The sequence below is a fragment of the Nymphalis io genome, chromosome 27 (genome assembly GCF_905147045.1).
Source record: "Nymphalis io chromosome 27, ilAglIoxx1.1, whole genome shotgun sequence".
In the NCBI taxonomy this organism is placed as follows: Eukaryota; Metazoa; Arthropoda; class Insecta; order Lepidoptera; family Nymphalidae; genus Nymphalis; species Nymphalis io.
Window position 1 is genome coordinate 4,784,083 of NC_065914.1, and position 22,071 is coordinate 4,806,153.

The following is a 22,071-nucleotide window of genomic DNA, read 5'->3' on the forward strand; positions in this document are numbered from 1 at the left end:
TGTCTGTGTGTGTGTTTTGTTATGTCTTCTTGTTTATGAAGTCTTCTCTCCAAGCTGCCGACATATGGTCTGCCTGCTTAGCTATGCACCTGGATTGCTAGCTTCCTACACAAGCGTAGCCTTCGTGTTTTAGTTGATGGTTGCGCTTCACAATTCTATGGAGTGAATGCTGGGGTCCCCCAGGGATCTGTGCTATCTCCCACACTCTTTCTTTTGCATATCAATGATATGCTCTCTCTTGGGAACATACATTGCTATGCAGACGATAGTACAGTGCATGGTGGATAACACGGACGCGCAGTGGCTGGGCGAGCGGAAATTGAGGAGAGGCGGAAGGATCTTGTCATTGAACTCGATAGGACGTTAGAGCTCATCGCCAAATGGGGCTCTGATAATCTTGTTGAGTTTAATGCCAAGAAAACACAGGTATAGCGCATACCTCACGGCGAAAAAGTCAACATTTTCCCCTCTTCCCTCCCTCTGTGGTACTCCGCTGGTGATGCAAAGCAAAATCGCCATGCTGGGGATTGACGTTCGCGGCGACCTTAGTTCAAGGGATTACATCGAGGCTGTTATAAAAACAGCTTCACGGAAACTCGGAGTTCTGAACAAGGTGCGGCGCTTTTTCACGCCACAACAACTGTGCCTGCTGTACAAAACACAGGTACGGTCTTGCGTGGAATATTGCTCGCACCTTTGGGATGGCTCCGCTAAGTACCTACTTGAGGCCTTGGACCGGTTGCAGCGACGTGCCGCACGCATTATTGGCGACGTAAAGGTCACAAACACCCTTGAACCTTTACAATTGCGTCGTGAGATATCAGCACTGAGCGCTTTCTATCGACTGTATCACGGCGAGTGCTCTGAGGAATTATTCTCTCTAATTCCTGCTTACCCCTTCCTTCTTAAGTCCACGCGAGCTGGTTCTCGATGTCACCGCCTAACTATGACATCAATTCCATCGCGAACAAATAAATTTGGCAACTCCTTTCTTTGTCGCACTTCCAAAAAATGGCTACACGTAACAAGGCAAAGCAATCTGTCAAGATCCGTGTCCGAATCTATTCTGTAAGAACAGTCTCGAAACTCACCATAGATACGCGACATTGAATAAGATACTTGCTAAATTGAAATGACACAAGCGTCAAAATAGCGTATCAACGTAAGTCGGTTTACGACATTTCACGAGTGAGATAGGAAGTTAGTTCTTACAGAATAGCACCACAGATTAAAAATATATGTGACAAGTATTATTAAAAAACTTTACTATATACATATATTATGTCTGTACAGTAAATAGTATAGTTATATACATTTGAAGCGCTTCAGTAGCTTTATATTATTTTCACAAATCCAAATGATTATTATTTGTAGAGTAATATCATAATAATTATCAGAAACCATAACAAAATCACGATTATAAAATAGATAGACACACCAATATCAATTTAATATTATTATATATTTCATGACAAGTCTGCGTATGAAAAAAGTAAATATACGCATTTCTGGCTTAATTTATAAAAGTTGCTTAGCGACTTTGGTGATATTCAATTTCGTTCTTTCTGTCATTATTGATTTGACATTCGAAAGAAGGAGACAGCATTGTTTAACTAAGCTAGACAACGCTTATAAGTAATGCCGTTTATTGTAAAATATTTACGTGTAAAGCTACGTTCACACCGACAAAAAGTGATGACAAACTTTCTGTGAAACTTAAGTTACCAATAAAAAATACTACATCGTTGTGTTATTGTTGGCGAGTTTCCTGTGGAAACGGGTGGAGACGAATCGTTAGTTTTAATTTTACAATAAGTACAAAATTTTTTTATTTACATTTACAAAACCTGACTCATAAAAAACCGGAAATCGAACCGCATCCGATTTTTCTGCACCAATCAAGTCTTGTCTTGTCTATGCGACGCATTCTCTTTAATATAATAATTGCCTAAACAATTTTAACTGATCGATGTGTTTATGATCCGACTAATATAATACTGTATATTCCTATAAAATTATACATTATAATTAATAAACAATAGCAGTGCTATTCTGTGAAAAAGCACTTCATTATTCACACGCGAAATGTTGACAAACGACGTATCTTGATATACTATTTTGATGAACATATTCTTGAAATGTTACAATTATTACGGTCAATTTCGCATATAACATACTGACATTTAGGACCGTTTTCTGCGGTGAGGTTGTCACAGAATAGCCCTACAGAGTAGATTAAAATAACTAATAAAGCTATCTATAAATATACATTTATATAACTGTATCACTCAATAATTTTAGGCGTAATGTCACTGGTGCCGACCAGAAATGTGTAGACTGTTGACATCCAACCGCTGAACCAGTAAAGAATTAAACCCCAAAATAGGAACCTTGTCACCAGGTCAACGAACCACATCCTGTTTAAGAGAAATAATTAAATTAATATGGGATCTTTGGTTTACTTAAGTTAATGTGAATTTGTAGTTTAAACGCGTTTTTAATGTGTATACGGACACGTCGCCGACTACGTGAACACGAAGCCTTATTCTTCTATTTATTAATTCCATTATCATAAGTACCATTCGTTCTTTCATTCAATTTTTTTCTCATTCAGTTTTATATGACAAGCCTCAACTGATAAACATTTAATTTTTATTTGATGATAGTGTTTATAATTCATCAAATACTCGAAGGTGAATGAAACATCGTGAGGAGACTTGAATGAATCGAATAAAAATGTGCCACTCTTGTATAAGCCACAGTAGCGTGATGTAATAAACCTTCTCAAAAAAGACGGGCTGTCTTTGTTACTTTTTTACTTTACACATATACTTACAAAATTATAAGTCCCGATTTACTATCAAAGCACTGTTCGCGATTTTGTTATTCAATTTGGAACATAGGTTTATTTTACGACGTCCGCTGTCTACGAACGGTTTTTTGGAAATTTTAAGAAGTGAATGGGGGGGGGGGTTAACTTTCTAGTTTTACCCGTACGAAGTCAAACGGGCAGAGCTGTTCATATTTACATGCATCGAAATACTTACACATTCATGTGACGTCTCGCAGCTGGTAAAGTGTCATCATATTCCTTCAGTATGAATATCCTCGCAGCCCTGATGCAATCTTCGAAATACTTGGAAATATCTAAACCTGAAACATTAGTTGAATTAAAACTACAATCGTATTTAAATTATCATTTTGCTCTTACTCCGTTTAGTGGTTGAAATTTGACTATAATTGGTTAATGGCTTATGGTACAGCTTACAGTCTGGTCAATAATATCAATATGTCACATTTCTGAATATTGGCTATATATTATATATGGTTTTTTTTATAGAATAGGAAGGTGGACGAGCATATGGGCCACCTGATGGTAAGTGGTCACCAAACGCCCTTAGACATTGGCATTGTAAGAAATGTCAACCATCGCTTACATAGCCAATGCGCCACCAACCTTGGGAACTAAGATTTTATGTACCTTGTGCCTGTAATTACACTGGCTCACTCACCCTTCAAACCGGAACACAACAATATCAAGTATTGCTGTTTTGCGGTAGAATATCTGATAAGTGGGTGGTACCTACCCAGACGAGCTTGCACAAAGCCCTACCACCAGTAAATTATGGAACAATAAATAAAAATTGATCAAATAAATTGTTGTTGTGCGAACAGTGGAAAGTGCTTCCTTAGTTTATTTTCCATTCGATCTCCTGATATTACTTCAGTGGAAACAATAATCATTAATGAAATTTGATGAATACATACATACATATACTGTAACTTCTTAATCACTAGAATTTTCTAATAGTAATTCTAACAGTACTTACTTAAGTAACATCAACAGTTTTGGGAGATAATTTTGGTAACTCATTTTTTACTTACCGATAGCATCAACTTTATAATCTCTCCCGTCTGTGTCTGACCGTCTGTGCGATGTCAGATTTGAAGTCCCATTGGTTGTTCGTGTAATATTCGAATACGTCAAAGCCTTTGCTGATGCGACGATGGACGCGCATTAATCTTAAAATTTTATTTCGAATATAGCATGATCCATGGAGAAATATTACTTGTAAAGTAAATTATAATTAACTTAAATATTATGATAAATATTACAACAAGTTATACTCAGTGGTTAGATACAGATCTTAGCTGATTATGGGTTCAAACCCGAAAAAGCTGAAAATAATAATAATATCCTGGGACATTTTTCACACGCGGTCATCTGATCCCAAATTAAGCTTGTACAGAGCTTGTACTATGGAAACCAGACAACTGACATACTACATATACTATTTTTCTTTTGTAAATACATTCTTATATAGATACTAACTGGGTGTAATTACACCCAGACTCAGGACAAACAGAAATGTTCATGCACACAAGTATCTGTCCTGAGTGGGAATCGAACCCACAACCTTCGGCGTGAAAGGCAAGTATCCACCAACCACGCCAACTGGCTCGTCACCCGTCGGAATATTTATGTGTTTAATTTGTTTGTATAATCACGATGTTTTCCTTCACCCATTTGTTCATGGGTGAAGGAAAACATCGTGAGGTAACCTGCACGTGTAAGATGAAATTTCGCGATATATGTATCCACAAATCCACATTGGATCAGCTTGGTGGATTAAGTTCTAAATCCTCTCAAGAGGATCCTCTCAAAGACCTTTTCTTTGCTCAGGTATTGTAAATTTACAAGTTATTAGTTGAAGCAAATTTTGATGACTTTTTTCATTTTATCCCCTACCTGGATTTGAACCATGATCATTTTCAAATTTACACGTGTTTTACCGACTAGCCCACTTCATTAAGAACTACGATCAAAGATAGCCACGAAATATATTGATACTTACACAGGCTTATAACCTAAGCAGAAAAGCAGGGTGTCTATGAGGAGAGCTGGAATCCAATGGAAGAACAGGGCACATATGTTATGGTAAAGCCTGGAATGTTTCATTGAACCTCCAGGATACCTGTAATAGTGTTTTGTAAGAATAATAATTTATTTAACGAAAAACTATCGTCCACACTTATTATAATGCTTAGCAAAGAATCACAAGTCTACCAGAAGTTGCTTAGTAACTGAAAAAAACATTAATACCTTTATGTCATTATTGATTTGACATTTGAAAGAAGAAAACAAAACATTGTTTAACTATTCACCCTCTAAACATTTATGAGTAAGGTACTTACGATGTACAGACTGAAGCTATGAATAGAATATTTTCATAAAAATTAACTGCCATTGAACTAAGCACCAATATTTAAAAAAATATTTAATCAAAAACCACTTAAGTAAAAGTTCTAAAAATATATAATATATAATAAAGACATAAGAACGTAGTATGTGTGTTGTATATGTGTGAGTATTAAAGGTGAAGCAATGATTAATGGAACGACGTGACGCGAATTCTTAAAAGGGAATCGGTCTTGACTACCTTTTTTGAAATTGATATTGGTCATAGTTTGACAATGTCACCGAAGTGGTTCCAACTTAGAGAAACGAATTTCTTTTTTCTTTCTGTTATATACATATCTTGATATATATTACTGGTGATAGAGCTTTGTGCAAGCTCGTCTGGGTAGGTACCACCCACTCATCAGATATTCTACCGCGAAACAGCAGTATTTGGTATTGTTGTGTTCCGGTTAGAAGAGTGAGTGAGCCAGTGTAATTATAGGCACAAGGGACATAACATCTTAGTTCCCAAGGTTGGTGGCGCATTGGTGATGTAAGCGATGGTTAACATTTCTTACAATGCCAATGTCTATGGGCGTTGGTGACCACTTACCATCAGGTGGCCCATATGCACGTCCCCCTTCCTATACTAGAAAAAAAAAATAGACGTGTTTTTGCTATTTTGATTGAGTATATTTTTGATTTGTCTGCATCATCTCAATTCTTTCAGAACTACAATTTCAATCGTCTTCTGTGGTTATTTTTCAGTTGGTTGTGTCAGTTGTGTTCTTGGAATATTGTTATTGATCGAATGAATATCGTAAGGCGCTGCACCATTTAAAAACGTTTTCGAAATACATAAAGCGCTATGAATGCCCAAGCGGTCACATCTGTCGACGTTCTTTAACCAGTGACCTCGTTTAGAGTAACTTCGTCTTTACAAAATGTTTTATATTGTACAATTTTATATAGTTAAAAGAACTTGGATTTAGTATTCGTTGATTGTTATATAGGACATTTTTATAAAATACAAAATTAAAATAAAAAGAACAAAATTCACATTACAAATTTAAAGTAAAAACACGCCGTCTAAAAGGTTGTCCTGTGGAATATTACCCAAGACGCTGGCACTATTGTCTCTCTGCACCGCTAGACTCAGTCTTTTGGCTAAATAAGCGCCAGCTCTTGGGTCACGAGATGTGTGGATCAGTTTCTTAGAAATATCTTTTATGATTTTTTAAAATTTAATTTTATTTTTTTCAATTTAATTGTATATAATGTAAAAGATTGTTCTCGGTAGATTCTACAATTCACACCGGTTGGCTTGACAATAAATTAAAATTCTAAAATAATGATTGTAAAGTGCTCGAATGAATTCTTCTTAAGACTGATGATCTTTAATATGACTTACTATACAACACCATTGAGGGGCACTCTATTCATGATGATGTCACGGCCAGCATCTATCATCTTTATCCAAGTTATTTTTATCTCGGCTGATGAGGTAAAGTTGGCGACGTTCGATTTCTTATCACTTTAAATGGATAAACGTAATATGTTAAAAAACCTCATTGCTATTCTGTTACAACTTACTTTAAATGTTATGATTATTAGGGTCAATGTCGCATATCACTTTCTGACATTTCACGATCGTTTCCTGCGATAAGTTTCAAATGTTTTCTTACAGAATAGCCCTACAGTTACTTAAAAATTAAGGACTAAGAGCCGAGGTGGCTCAATGGTTCGACCAGAATCTTATCGAACATTGCGGGCTTAAACACGGGCAAGCACCTCTGACCCTAAATACTTTATAATTCATCTCGTGCTCGGCGGTGTAGTAAAACATCGTGAGAGTTGCATATCGTGAGGGTTACATATATGAATGCGTTTGCATTTGAGCAACGTAGCGGAATAAGCTCCAAGCATTCTCACCAAGGAGCGTTTATCCGTGTTTGTATTTAATATTTATACGAAATTAAAGTGTAACTAATTTTGATATAAATTAAGATTAATAAATCTTATACATAGATCACAGGTTCAAAGAAACAGGTTCAAAGAAACAAAGCGATCCAAGGAATGGTTAATATTTAAACACGTGCCTATGAGCTGTGGTAACCACCTATAATCAGGAAGCTCAATAGCCAATTTATGATATATATATTTTTATCTTAATCTAAATATATACCCGTTTTTATAAATATAATTCCAGGCGCAGATCATGATACCGTTTATGAAAACGTCAACCGGTAAATAATCCGCGTAACTGTTTCCTTTACAATACATAGATCGGATAACTCCCTTGCCGGCACCTAAAACAATGTTAAACGATTATTCACATAAATAAATAGACAACGTAAAACCATTGAAGATTGAGCCTAGATTCCAAATCTAACATAAAACGTACGTGACGAGTAATAGATTTTACTAATGTTTTTTTTTAGCCTTTTGCCGTGCACTGCTGGACGAAAGCCCATAGAACGACAACCATCCCGATCCGAAAATGAAAATCCTGATAGCGGGCAGAAGCGCTATCAGTGAAAGATTTCCAGCCGCTGCGGTCACCAACCCGCCTGCCAAGCGTGGTGACTAAGGCAAATACCCCCCTATGAGCGACGACACAATTTTTTTTATTATACTATCATGAAATATTATTATATCATGATAGCATAATAATAATATTAAAATGTGTTACAATAAAGTTTTTCAGTCTTATAACTTCCTGCCGTCCCGACTTCGTACGGAAAAAAATCATATACGCTTACTACTCCCATTATCTCCTTTCAAAGTTGAAATTTCTAAATATTCTAAGCGGCTTATTATGTTATAAAATAGATGTTTGTCCCAAAATCAGCTTTCTTGACTGAGTAGTTTTGTGATAGATAGTCATTCAGGATAAACGATTTTATAAGCACGAATAACGTTCTACTCGGTAGAATCTATATTCCGAATCGGTGTTAGATTTTTTAAAATCACAATTTAAATGTTAATTGAATAAAGTATATTTTGATTTGATTTAATTTAAATTATAAACATTAATTCAACTTTTTATTATCTGTAGTCGCGTTTTTATTTATATATATTACATACTAATCAGTAGACCCGTCGGTCCGTTGATGTTGTCCGTCCAACCAGGCACTGGTTCTTGTGATATTGGTATCACTAAAACCATATTTGATATATTACATAAAATATTTGAAAGCCAAAGATTATTTTATATTTTTTTTTGCTTCCTAGTTTTCAAACACATACATACAACATTTTGCTGGTGGTAGAGCTTTGTGCAAGCTCGTCTGGGTATGTACCACCCCCTGATCAGATATTCTAGATCAAAACAGTAATACTTGGTATTGTTGTCTTCGGTTTGAAGCGTGAGTGAGCTAGTGTAACAACAGGCACAAGGGACATAACATCTTAGTTCCCAAGATTGGCGATGTAAGCGATGGTTAACATTTCTTACAATGCCAATTTCTATGGGCGTTGGTGACCACTTACCCTCGTGGACCATACGCTCGTCCGTCTATCGATTCTATAAAAAAAATACAAATAGAGTTGGGTTATAGCCAATAATAAACAGCAGTGTTCTGGTTTCTTAAGAGCATACCAATCTAATCACAGGTGTCCAGGACATAATATCTAATAAAATCAATGTTTATCGGTCGACCGCAATCATACGTATCATTTTTAGCTGATCAACTGCTAAATTGTTCCCACCATATACAGCCATTTTGAGGCATCCTATTAAAAAATATAAAAAATCACGAAGTGTTGACTGCAAAGATCTAATTTCATCTTTAACTCACTTAATATAAGAAGTTTTTATTAGTTTTAGTTCTTTAAGTATCATTTTTTAATTGTAACGTTTTTAATTTAAATTTTATTATTTATAAAATTAGCTGTTAATAAATTATATAAGATATCTGGAAAAGAGACCGTACCCCCCGTACGGTCTCTTTTCCAGAAGCTTCTCGTGCAAGTGGCAGTAGACTGTTGAAATGTGGATGAAGAGCTAGCAAGGAATGAGAAAATAACAATTAATATCTAAGATAAATATAAATAATTTTATTAATTTTGCTTATTAGTAAATATATTCATAACAGATACATGAAAAATATTTTTTGTTCAAGTAAGGTGTTACAAGCAGTTCTATCACTGATTCGGAATGAATATTATATCGAGAAGAACCGGCTAGAAACTCAGTAGTTACTCTTTATTTATAGATAATAAACAAGAAACAAAAGGAAAACTCCGAATCTTTCGCTGGTTCATCTCAGGTCTGATGTATTCCATGTTCCTAATGATTTTGACAATGGTCTTTAACCTAAATGTGACCTAAAATATTCGTACCTAAAGATGTTTGCATTGCTTAGCAAGTTCAAGCACCAGCTTTATTCCTCGGACGTTGTGTAGAACTGCCTTTTTCAACTCTTCGTCAAATCTAAAGCGACACATTGTTATATTATCACGATTATTAACTCGCTTTGTTTAATGAAGGTGGAAAATCCTGACGAGTAAAATACTTTATTTTGAGCATAGCTCGGGATTCATTAAACTTGGTGGATTTACGCCCCAAACCATATTTTCATTTAGTCAGCAGTGGAATATTTGCTCACTCTGGCTGTATATGCTTTATGACTGCATCTTTGGTCTAGTGACTAATATATAAGGCAGCAGACCCCAAGAGCTTAAGTCCCGATTCGAGGCTGTAAAAAAAGTTTGGGTTTCAGCAGCCATGGGTTTTCACACTCTTGTGCATTGTAAAAATACGTACTCGTTAAGGGAGTTTTTCCAATTTCGGAATGTCTATCGGATTATGAAAGTAATGTTATGCACTTGTATTTGCTTACACATTTGTGCACTATTATATATCCTGTGCAATTGCCCAGTGGCCGAAGTTAGTCAGAATGATAGCATAAGCATGTTTTATACTTTACCTGATGGTAGCTGCGGCGTGAATGATCATATGCACGTTCTCTATTATCATTTCCCTGTCATCTTGACTAATCGACAAATCTGGGGCTGAGGCGTCACCACCTATGATTTGTAATTTCTCCAACATCGGTGCAATACCACCTCGCATGGTCCTGAGTTTCTCGAAGAGCTGAAAATTTAAAATATAATTATTTTTTTTACCCTATAACCTGTTAATGGCACACAGTAACAGTAACAGTCTGTAAATGTCCCAGTGCTGGGCTAAGGCCTCATCTCCCTTTTTGAGGAGAAGGTTTTGAAGCTTATTTCATTACGCTACTCCAATGCGGGATGGTGGAAAAAACATGTGGCAGAATTTCGATAAAATTAGGCACATGCAGGTTTCCTCGCGATGTTTTCCGTCACCGAAAAGCAGGAGATGAATTATAAACAGAAATTAAGTACATGAAAATTTAGAGGTGCTTTCCCGGATTTAAACCCACGTTCATCGGTTAAGATTCACGCGTTCTTACCACTGGGCCATCTCGACTTATGGCTCACATGTGGCAGTTTTTCATTCGACAAATGCAGGTTTCCTTTCCCGCCGAGCACGAGATGAATAATACACACGAATTTAGTGGTGCTTGCCCGGGTTTGAATCCGCAATCTTCGTGACTCACGTTTTCTAACCACTGAACCGTCTTGATTCTTAGGCTATAGCAGTTATAAAAACTTAGAGCACGTTGTATAAAAGTAAATAAGATATACGCAATTTGCTAATATAAAAGGTCGTATGTTAAAATGTATCTGATCAGGAGGGCTATTCAACAAACTCAAAACTCACGGCGGAATAATAATAAGTAATATTAACTAATATCAGGTCCTTACATATGAAGTTAGCGTTTTGTCGTACTGACCAATTTGATCTAAAATATCTCCTCTTCGGTTTAGAATTCAAAATTCAAATTTATAAATTCATTTAGCTGTTACATTTGAGTTTTGAAAACGTTTATTCATTTGTTTTTTCCTCATTATTTTTTTCTTTGGCTTCGCTTATTACCGCACAATGGAAACATGAAATATCGGTATATTTACGAGTACGAGTTCTATCGTGGCACCAGTGCTGCAGAAACATCTCGAAGGATTAATGATGTGTACAGCGCTGGTGTCGCAAAAGAAAGTACGTTTCGTTTACGTTCTTTACGTACGGTACGTTTTTGGTTTCAACGTTCGTTTCGTTTCGTTCTGGAAATTTCGACCTTCAGAACCAACCCCGTGGACGGCCGGAGACCAAAGTGGAAAATGAAGAATTAAAGAAAAAAAATGTGGAAGCGGATGCATCACAAAGCTCTCAGGGTAAGTGATAAAACTGTATTAATCCACTTGAAGCAAATCGGGAAAGTAAAAAACTTGAACGATAGGTGCCTCATGAATTGAGTGAATTGAACTTGCAAACACGCATCGACTGTTGTGTTACTTTAGAGCCTCGCCTAATGCTTTTGTGAACGCATAGGAATTAGGCAGCTTGCTTAGTAATCTGCATAGACAAAACAATTTTCAATGACGTCCATAAATGATGGCCAATCCTTAATATAATGATTCCTACTTCCATTGCAAACCATGAAGGAAGAACTAGCTGCTAAATAACCGAGATTGGTCAATCGCTCTAGGCCACTGCTGCTTCACGACAACGCAAGACCACACACTGCACAACAAACAACCACTAAGTTAGATGAGCTACAACTGGAATGTCTGCGACATCCACCGTACTCCCCAGACCTTGCTCCAACAGATTACCATTTTTTACGGAATTTGGACAACTTCTTGCAAGGAAAAAATTTCAACTCCGATGCGGCAGTCCAAACCGCCTTCAAAGAGTTTATTGATTCTCGCCCCCCACGCTTTTTTTAGTAAAGGGATCAATGAACTACCTATGAGATGGCAAAGGTGCATAGATAAAAACGGTGCATACTTTGATTAATTAAATATATTTTACAAAAAAAATTGACTTTATACAAACCTCCCGTACAAAACGCCAATTTCATATGTAAGGACCTAATATTATAAATTCTAAAGTGATTTTAGTTGAAGTTTGTTTATTTTTACGCACTCACGTATTAACTTACTATTCAACCGATTTTTATTAAGCTTTTCATACAAGTTGTTGGGGTTCAGAAAAGAATATTACCTCCCCCTGGTGTGAGAAATATAATAATTATACCATTTATAAGATAAACGCATTAAAATATAAGACGGTGTTCAAGATCATATTACATTATGCCTAGTATTGTTTGGTTTACCTTCACGTCAATAGATGGCGTTAGATGTGTTTTACATCGCGCTATAGGAATATTTTTTCTAAAGTACAATATAAGTTTTTGTAAATTCATAAGAGGAAAACAATTACACTATCTGACCAGCAGTACATAGTCGGTGGTTTTATTCTTGAAGTCTCACAATACAAAGACTACCGGGTAACACCCCAAACATTGTTTTTTTTTTCAATTTTTCTTTTAATACATCACGAGTGAGATACGAAGTGAGTTCATACAAAATAACACAGCGTGCCTAGATCGAGTTTTTTTATTTATCTGATAACATTGGCGTTAACTGCGATTTATATAAAATGAAAACAGCACCATCTAGTGACAATAATAGGGATTCCGTAAATAATTTCGTTAATTTTTTAACAAAAAACCGCTCAAATTCAATAAGTGGATATTAGGATGTTAATATTATGTTCTTTATGTTGATATTCGCTTGACAATGAAATTTGAACTCTAAGATGTTTTGTATAGTGAACATTTTTATTCAAGGGGCGTTTCACTATAAGGTTTTTTGTTGTTGAATAACCGGCATTCTTGCTCTGTTAATGATGACACGCGAACAGACAAAAAAACAATAGAATAATTATAGTCATTGGTTTTAATGTTGAATATTACTTTATCTATGTTTAAATGTTTTTTATTTGATTAAGGTACGATTATGTCATTTGGTATCTATGAAAGTTATATATAAAAGACTTAATTATATACAGAATTTATTCGCTTTACATGTTAGAGATATGTGTTAGGTATGTAAAATTTTATCAAAATCGGCTCAGTGGTTTAGCCGTGAAAGCGTAACAGGCAGACAGACTGAGTTACTTTCGCATTTATAATATTTGTATAGATAAGATGTCAAAGAATATAACTAAAGAAACATACCAAATTATAGTAATACACGCCGTCTAAACACTTGTCCTACGGCTGCAATGTAATGAAATTCTACTGATTTATAACGATTACGATACGTTACCGATTCAATTCAAATCCAACTTTGAATATTCTATATTTATTTAATATTCTTTAGTTAGTAGAATTGGGCGGACGGACAGGACGCTTAGGGTTATTATCTTTATAAAAAAATCAGTAACAGTAACAGCCTCTTAATGTCCTACTGCTGGGCTAAAGCCTCTTCTCCCTTTTGAGGAGAAGGTTTGGAGCTTATTACATCACGCTGCTCCAATACGGGTTGGTGGAATACACATGTGGCAGAATTTCAACGAAATTAGACACAAGCAGGTTTCCTCACGATGTTTTCCTTCACCGTCAAGCACGAGATGAATTATAAACACAAATTAAGTACATGAAAATTCAGTGGTGCTTGCCCGGGTTTGAATCTACGATCATCGGTTAAGATTGACGCGTATAGTATTATACTTAATATATAATGATACTTATAAGCTCTTACAAATCGTTGGTGTGCTCTTTATATGTATGTCGACACACACTTAGCCAGGAGTGGTGTAAATTTCGTTATAACAAGTGCGCAAGTGCATATTTAGTAAGACGTGTATTGCGTTCAAAATATATAAGTTTTATATAGCTTTGAATATTAATGAACTTATATCAAAAACTATATGATTTAAATTATGCTAGCAGTATTTTTTATATTTGTTATTTCAATTAATTACGGCCTTATAAATGTTTAGCGACTCTTTTGTTGAACACTGATTTCTCTCTTTCTGTCATTATTGATTTGACATTCGAAAGAAGAAGACAGCATTGTTTAACTAATTACCCCTAAAAGACCGTTAATTTTTATTAATTAATTTTCACGTGCTCAATTAGTATGTATTTATAATTGGTCCGTGGTCAGAGATAATGAAACATATCTTGAAGAAACCAATAGGTATCGAATTAAATTTCGACGCATGTGGGGTACTATCCTGTGATAGAGCAGCGAGGTATCATGAGCTCCAAGGTTTTGTGTCTTCTCAAAATTACAAGCTGTTTATTTACCTAATATTCTTTTAACGATAGTTGTTGGAAAGTAATCCCGTGGAGTTTCTTTCGCCGGTTCTTCTAATATCTTGAGTTATTTTTTTCCGACCCGGCAGTAGATATTTTTTAACAAGCAATAGTAATAAGTATAACGTTTCTATATTAAATAAATAGTTTGACTTTGAATGATATTAAGCTTTAATATCATTCAAAGTCAAAGACTTTAATATCATCAGGCGGCACACTAATCGTATGAGGTTTTAAGCAAAATATTCGTTCATAAAGTCTATATTCAGTTGAAACAATCTGTCAAGTTGGTTAAGAGGTATATTTGCAATTAATGTTCTCAACGCGCAAATGGCTTTGTACACTAATGTTACCTAATTTTATGTCGAAAACATCACGACTGATGTATTAGTGTCATATGTGATGACATTTTCTAGATGGTGACCAAAGTACCGTTGCGTATTTAAGGCAAACATGTGTTTTACAAGTATAAATACATGTTGCTCTAGTTTTCGCCTGGCTTAGCCGAGTGAAAAGCCGAGATGGCCCAGTGGTTAGAAGGCGTGAATCTTAACCGATGATCGTGGGTTCAAACCCGGGCAAGCGCCACGGAGTTTTCATGTGTTTAATTTGTGTTTATAATTCATCTCGTGCTTGACGGTGAAGGAAAACATCGTGAGGAAACCTGCAAGTGGTAAATTTTACTGAAATTTGCCACATGTGTATTCCACCAACCCGCATTGAAGTAGCGTGGTGGGATAAGCTCCAAACCTTCTCCTCAAAAAAAAAGGAGAAAAGGCCTTAGCCCAGCAGTGGGATATTCACAGTCTGTTACTGTACTGTAGCCGAGTGTGAGGGAGGGAGGTGTAAGGTATTAAACTTAGTCTGTACCCTTAACGACGTAAACGCAAAATATCATGATGATTGAGTAGTTAATTGGTAAAAGCGTAAAAAACAAACGAACTCACTTCAGCATTTATAATATTAGTATCGTACACTTTGAGATTGACTTTCATAGGCATTGGACATACCTTACAAGCTAGACGCGAGACCATCATCATCAAGACCGAAGACGTATTATTCGGTTCGACGTCAGATTCCTCTAGTTCCAATCTATCTGTTTTATCAACTACGCTTACTGTTTTAGTTTTATTGTTATTGTCAGTTTTTTCATCTTCAAATGCAACTTTTACATCGCAATTTCGTTTAACCTTTTCTGACTTAGTTGAATCAATATATTCTGTGTTATTTAATTCTTTAATAACTTCATTGTCTTTATTTATTTCAGTTACTGCTTTAGCTTTATATTTCTTCCAATCTCGTCTATTTAAGCATTTAGATAATATATCATCAGACATACTTGTTTTTAAATTCTGATTCTCCTTCTGACACGCCTTATAACATTTAATTTTTTGCTCGGCGTTATTAGAAGTTTCGCTTAAATATTGAAAATCTGTCTCAATATCAATATTACTTGTACCAATTAAAGGTGTTGTAACTGATACATCTTGACGGTAGTTGAAAAACTTCCTAACAACCTTCTTCTCTTCGAAACAGTTACACGTTTTAGTTAAGCAGTAAAACATTGTCCAAATCAAAAAACATTGTATTGTAACGACAGAGCTGAGGACAATTAGAGTCCACTTATTGTTCATAAAATATCTTTTCCAAAACGATTTTATGCAAGAATTTTTGACTTGTTTCGTTTCAGATTCAGCTTTGTGTTTCGTTGGTATTGAAGTGGCTATTCTTATCGTGTTATTTATCAAATCAATCGTGTCGATAAATTCTGTTGCATTAGGCTCGAATTTACTTACGATCAACACGTCTTTAGCGTATCTGTTCCCTCTATCTGAACTAAATTCTTTGATATCTTCTAAATCCCTTTCGTTTATTGATTGTTCATCACATTGGTTACTAATTGGATTATATATAACAGTTGGATATTCAGATTCATCGTCAGAAACGCATGGAGGTACGACAATGCATCTTTTATTCTTCCTGCTAAAATAAGGCTTCTTGCCATTGTAATAAGTATCACAATTGACTGGTCTACAATCGTTTAATGGATCTTCATCTCTATTATTACAATGCTCGTATTTCCCGATAAATTTAAAATCATTATTTTCAATTGTTGTATCGAAATTAATTTTTAAAGCGTCTCTTTTATTAGGACCATTATTTGTTTTTGAGTCAATGAACACATTACAGAAACCATTTCTTCCGTAGATATCTAACAGAGGCGCAGCAACACTTGAAGTTTTAACTTCACCTAAAATATATACATTAAGCATAATAAACAATTTTCATAATAATTTAAAGGATTTCATTTCGTAATCAACAGTTGCATTCTACGTACTACTATTTGTAATAGCGTTTCAAATATTAACGACTATTAATCGCTTGTAGTTTGTTGTTGTAATAAAATTTAGTCTCAGTAAAATTTATTAAATGCATAAGGAAAAAAGGCGTCGAAATTGTTTTAATACAATTAATTAAAGAATGAAAGAAACAGAAAACAATACTTAAGTGTAAATAAAATAAACCATTCAATACTTTAATAACATCTATACAAAGAGTATAAATTACTCTCATTTCTTTAAAATTTGTTACATGAAATAAAGTTCTTTTATCTTTGTCTCACAAATTACCTTTTGAAATAAAATCCAAACATCCTCCTATAATATTCAAATAATCACAATTCAACTCTCCAGCATCTTGAAGACAGCATTCATCTGGAGTTATTTCTACATTGTAATCATTATCGGAGGATCCTCTCTCGCATTGGTCTACTCAGTCATGAACGCAAGTGCCTTCGCGATGCCGCTTAAATCATCTGTCAAAGATGCAGAGGCCTATATATATAATCATTATCATTGGACGTATTATTTATCTTTATAAAAAATATTAATCCAATCGATGATGGATGCGGCGTTTCTCCTGAATCATGAATTATTTTTGAAAAGCGGTCTGCTTTTCAAAAATAATTCAGGATTACCGTCTGTACCAATTTCACGTAAAAATATAACGATTATAACAAATATATATGTATAAAACTTCATCTGTCAATGTGCTATGTAAATGATTGACTAGCTGTCAATGTGAATGATTTACTATTTTTATTTTTTCACGAGTTTCTTTGGAACATATAAATACTTTTTGGTGAAAAAATAATTGGAACTACAGATTGCGCTATTAATAGCAAATAGTATAAAGTTGTTAGTTTATGTACACTTATACAAAATATATATAACTAAAGTGTGTAGCTTATTTAGCCTAAAGGCTGAGTCTAGCGGTGCAGAGCGCCAATGCCAGTTTGCGATCTTTTTTTATGCCATCTTGGGTACAATGCTACAGGACAATCTTTCAGACGGCGTGTTTTTGCTATAAATTTGTAATGTGTATTTGAATATAAATTTGTAATGTGTTTTTTTTTTTAATTTTGTATATTATAAAAAAGTCTGTTCATAGTTTACTAATAAAGTATAAATAAACTGAAGTATAAAAATTAAATATTTGTTTGTTTTGAAGATTGACTTAAAGGTACAGAAAAATCAGTAAGGAGATGTTTTTGCGTTTGTAGTAGAGACTAAAACCACATTAAACTAGAACTCTCGAATCTCTCATCGAATGAAAGAGAGGATGTGGTTCACTACGAAATGTCTAGAGTTAAGGAAATGAAAGTGACGTTTAATTTGTATAATAAATTAATTTAATTTTTAATATATAAAAAAAAAACTAATATACTAATTTTGTCTTTTGTTCTTTATAAAAATCAACTGTAAACTATAATCAACATTAAATATCATTGTAGGTTTTATAATTTCAATATATCGATTAAGGCGTGGTAACAATGTTTTTAAAATGTTGTTTACGTTAACACGCTTCTAACAGAGTGATTAGTGATTTTTACTTATTCGATTGACGTTAATTGTTATTTTTATAAAATGAAAACAGCGCCATCTAGTGACAATTACCGCAATACCATACAAATTGTTAACGTCAAAGTTATCGAATAAGTAAGAAAACACGCACTTGGCACACAGAAATGAAAGAGTTAACATTACTTGACACTTCTATAACGCAGTAGTTTAATTTTCGTTTTAAACACACTCTAGAAATGCATTGCTATTCTATAATAGCTCACTTCATTACTCACAAGTGAAATGTCGACAGCTGATTTATGTTGATATACAATTTTGATGCGTGTTTTTTTTTTTTTTTTTTTATATCGCCGGGAGGGCAAATGACTCTACTCCACCTGATGGTAAGTGGTAGTAGAGTCCAAACGCGACGACGGCCAGTACAGACGGGAAAAACGTTCTGCACTAGCCGCCTTCGCCTTGCCGGCCCGCAAGATGCCTCTTCACGCCTCGTTTGAAGGAACCCGGGTTGTAAGAGGAGGGGAATACGTGAGCTGGTAAGGAATTCCATTTTTTGGAAGTGCGACAAAGAAAGGAGTTGCCAAATTTCTTTGTTCGCGATGGAATTGATGTCACAGTTAGGCGGTGACATCGAGAACCAGCCCGCGTGGACTTAAGAAGGAAGGGGGAAGCAGGAATTAGAGAATAATTCCTCAGAGCACTCGCCGTGATACAGTCGATAGAAAGCGCTCAGTGCTGCTATCTCACGACGCAATTGTAAAGGTTCAAGGGTGTTTGTGACCTTTACGTCGCCAATAATGCGTACGGCACGTCGCTGCAACCGGTCCAAGGCCTCCAGTAGGTACTTAGCGGAGCCATCCCAAAGGTGCGAGCAATATTCCACGCAAGACCGCACCTGTGTTTTGTACAGCAGGCACAGTTGTTGTGGCGTGAAAAAGCGCCGCACCTTGTTCAGAACTCCGAGTTTCCGTGAAGCTGTTTTTATAACAGCCTCGATGTAATCCCTTGGACTAAGGTCGCAGCGAACGTCAATCCCCAGCATGGCGATTTTGCTTTGCATCACCAGCGGAGTACCACAGAGGGAGGGAAGAGGGGAAAATGTTGACTTTTTCGCCGTGAGAGCGCATACCTGTGTTTTCTTGGCATTAAACTCAACAAGATTATCAGAGCCCCATTTGGCGATGAGATCTAACGTCCTATCGAGTTCAATGACAAGATTCTCCCGCCTCTCCTCAGTTTCCGCCCGCCCAGCCACTGCGCGTCCGTGGTATCCACCATGCACTGTACTATCATCTGCATAGCAATGTATGTTCCCAAGGGAGAGCATATCATTGATATGCAAAAGAAAGAGTGTGGGAGATAGCACAGATCCCTGGGGGACCCCAGCATTCACTACATAGAATTGTGAAGCGCAACCATCTACTAAAACACGAAGGCTACGCTTGTGTAGGAAGCTGGCAATCCAGGTGCATAGCTGAGCAGGCAGACCATATGCCGGTAGCTTGGAGAGAAGACTTCTGTGCCAGACCCTGTCGAAAGCCTTGGAGATATCGAGGCTGACAGCCAACGATTCTCCATGCTTGTCGATAGCTTCACCCCAGAGGTGTGTTACGTACGCTAGAAGATCGCCTGTGGACCGTTTTGGTCGAAAACCGTACTGACGATCATTAATTAGACAGTGATCTTCTAGGTAATGGATCAGTTGGTTGTTTAAAATCCGTTCCATCACCTTACAAAGTACTGAGGTGATAGCTATTGGCCGATAATTTGCCGGGTCAGACCGATCCCCTTTTTTGGGAACCGCTTGCACATTAGCTCTTCTCCAAGCCTCCGGCACACTTCCCGAAGAGAGAGAAAGTTGGAAAAGGCGCGTTAACACAGGAGACAGCTCCGCTGCGCACTTCTTCAGCACTATGGCTGGTATTCCATCGGGACCGCTAGCTTTCCGTACATCAAGTGATTGCAGCTCCGCACGCACATCACGTTGCCTGATTTTAATGTCAGGCATCGTATGGCCACATGCAGGTATTGTAGGTGGCAGTGCACTACAATCATCGATGACGGAATTGTCGGCAAAGAGTTTAGCCAGGAGATCAGCTTGCTCTTGCGGACTGTGAGCTAGCGATCCGTCCGGATTTCTGAGCGGTGGCAGCGAAGGTTGGTAGAAATTGTTTTGCACAGACTTGGTCAGACGCCAGAAGCTACGGGAGCCCCTAGGATGCGAAACAAGGTCATGACCAATCTGTACAATGCGCTGTGCATCCGCTCTCGTGTATGCCTTTCTACAGGACTTGGAATTTTTATTATAGTTTGCTTTCAGTGAGTCAATGTTAGATGCCCCGCTAATGCAGCCGTTGATCCACTTGCGATATGCCGCCTGCTTAGCTGATACAGCATCGGCACATTCACGAGTGAACCAACGGTTACGCGTACTCCTACTGACGAGATCTGAGCTAGGAATGTAGTATTCCATTCCCAGCATGATCTCGCCAGCAACAGCAGCGGCACTAGCTGTCGGGTCATTCCCACTGAAGCAACGTTCCTTCCAAGGGACCGACGCATAGTAATCGCGCATACCGTCCCAATCCGCCGACTTATAGTGCCAAACGCGACGTTTGCATACCGCTAGTGGCGGCAGCTTGGCCTGTGGCACTCTGGTAGAAATAAGGCTGTGATCCGAAGAGCCAAGAGGAGCCTGAACCACAACCTGATATTCCACTGGGTGAGAAGTCAGCAGAAGGTCCAGTAGAGAAGGTGCTTGCCCATCAATGTCTGGGATCCTGGTGGGCTGATCAACCAGTTGGGTCAAGTCATGTGTGAGAGCAAAAGCATGAGCAGTCCTTCCAGCATGGTCAGTTTTGAGGGATTTCAACCAGGATTCGTGGTGAGCATTAAAGTCCCCCAAAAACACCAATTCCGCGTTAGGAAATTGCTCTTGCGTAGCATCTGCCACCCGACTAAGATGGTCAAATAGTCGGCTTGTCTCCAAGTCACCATTGTGGGATCTGTAGAGGCACACGTAGACTCGGCTCTGACGAACCAGGTCCACACGTACCACCAACATGGAGAAGGAGGGGTCCTCCAAGCAGCGCAGTCGGTGACAGCAAACATCCGTCCTGACGAACAAGCATACTCCGGCTTTCGCTTTGAAGGATTCTTCAAGCGTGTAGCCGGGATAATTAAGGTAGCTGGTATCGGCAGGACGGAGTATTTGTGCTGTCTCCGTTGGCCGTGCTGTCTCGAGATGGTGGTGGACAGCGTTGAGGTTAGTGTGGAGTCCTCGGATGTTAGAGAACTCGACCTCAAACAGCGAGGGTATGGTGGGGGTGAGCACCGCTGTACGACCGTTATTTCTTTTTTGTTGCGCCATTTGGGAGAAATTAAATGGAAAAGAGACGTGAAGCGAGCGATGTATTGCCACGATAGGGATGGGCAAAGTGTGGAGGCGTGTTTCCCCAAGTGGTTGCCAAAAGGAAAAATACACTGACCCGCCGGACGGAAGGGCCCCCGAACCCCCCCGGAAGTGGCCGCCGGGACCCCACCTACCGGTCACCAACCGGCACGACGGTCCACCCCGAGATTATGCGTGGCCTGGTGGGGCAGCCTCACGAGCTGGTTAGGCACGCTCGGGCCCCTGTACTATGCCACGGGCGGCCAGCGGAACAGCCGTTTCTTCGGGTCTCCCTGACCGGCAGGTCAATACAGTTTCCCCCGGCATTGGTTCAACAGCCGTCTCCAACCGGACCAACACCCATCGCGGCAATACTCGCTCGGGCTCTGGCTGTACGCTGGCTGACCTCGAAATGCGGAAAGCCACTTCACGAGT

General features: G+C 37.5%; 1 protein-coding gene and 1 pseudogene across 1 annotated transcript in view; one reads left to right on the forward strand and one right to left on the reverse strand.

Moving 5' to 3' along the window:
- The window catches only part of LOC126778916 (fatty acyl-CoA reductase 1-like), a 43,724-nt pseudogene extending 28,287 nt beyond the window's left edge, over positions 1 to 15,437 (reverse strand).
- LOC126778863 (putative fatty acyl-CoA reductase CG5065) overlaps positions 1 to 22,071 on the forward strand; it is a 106,965-nt gene that overhangs the window by 29,670 nt on the left and 55,224 nt on the right. The window lies entirely within an intron of this gene.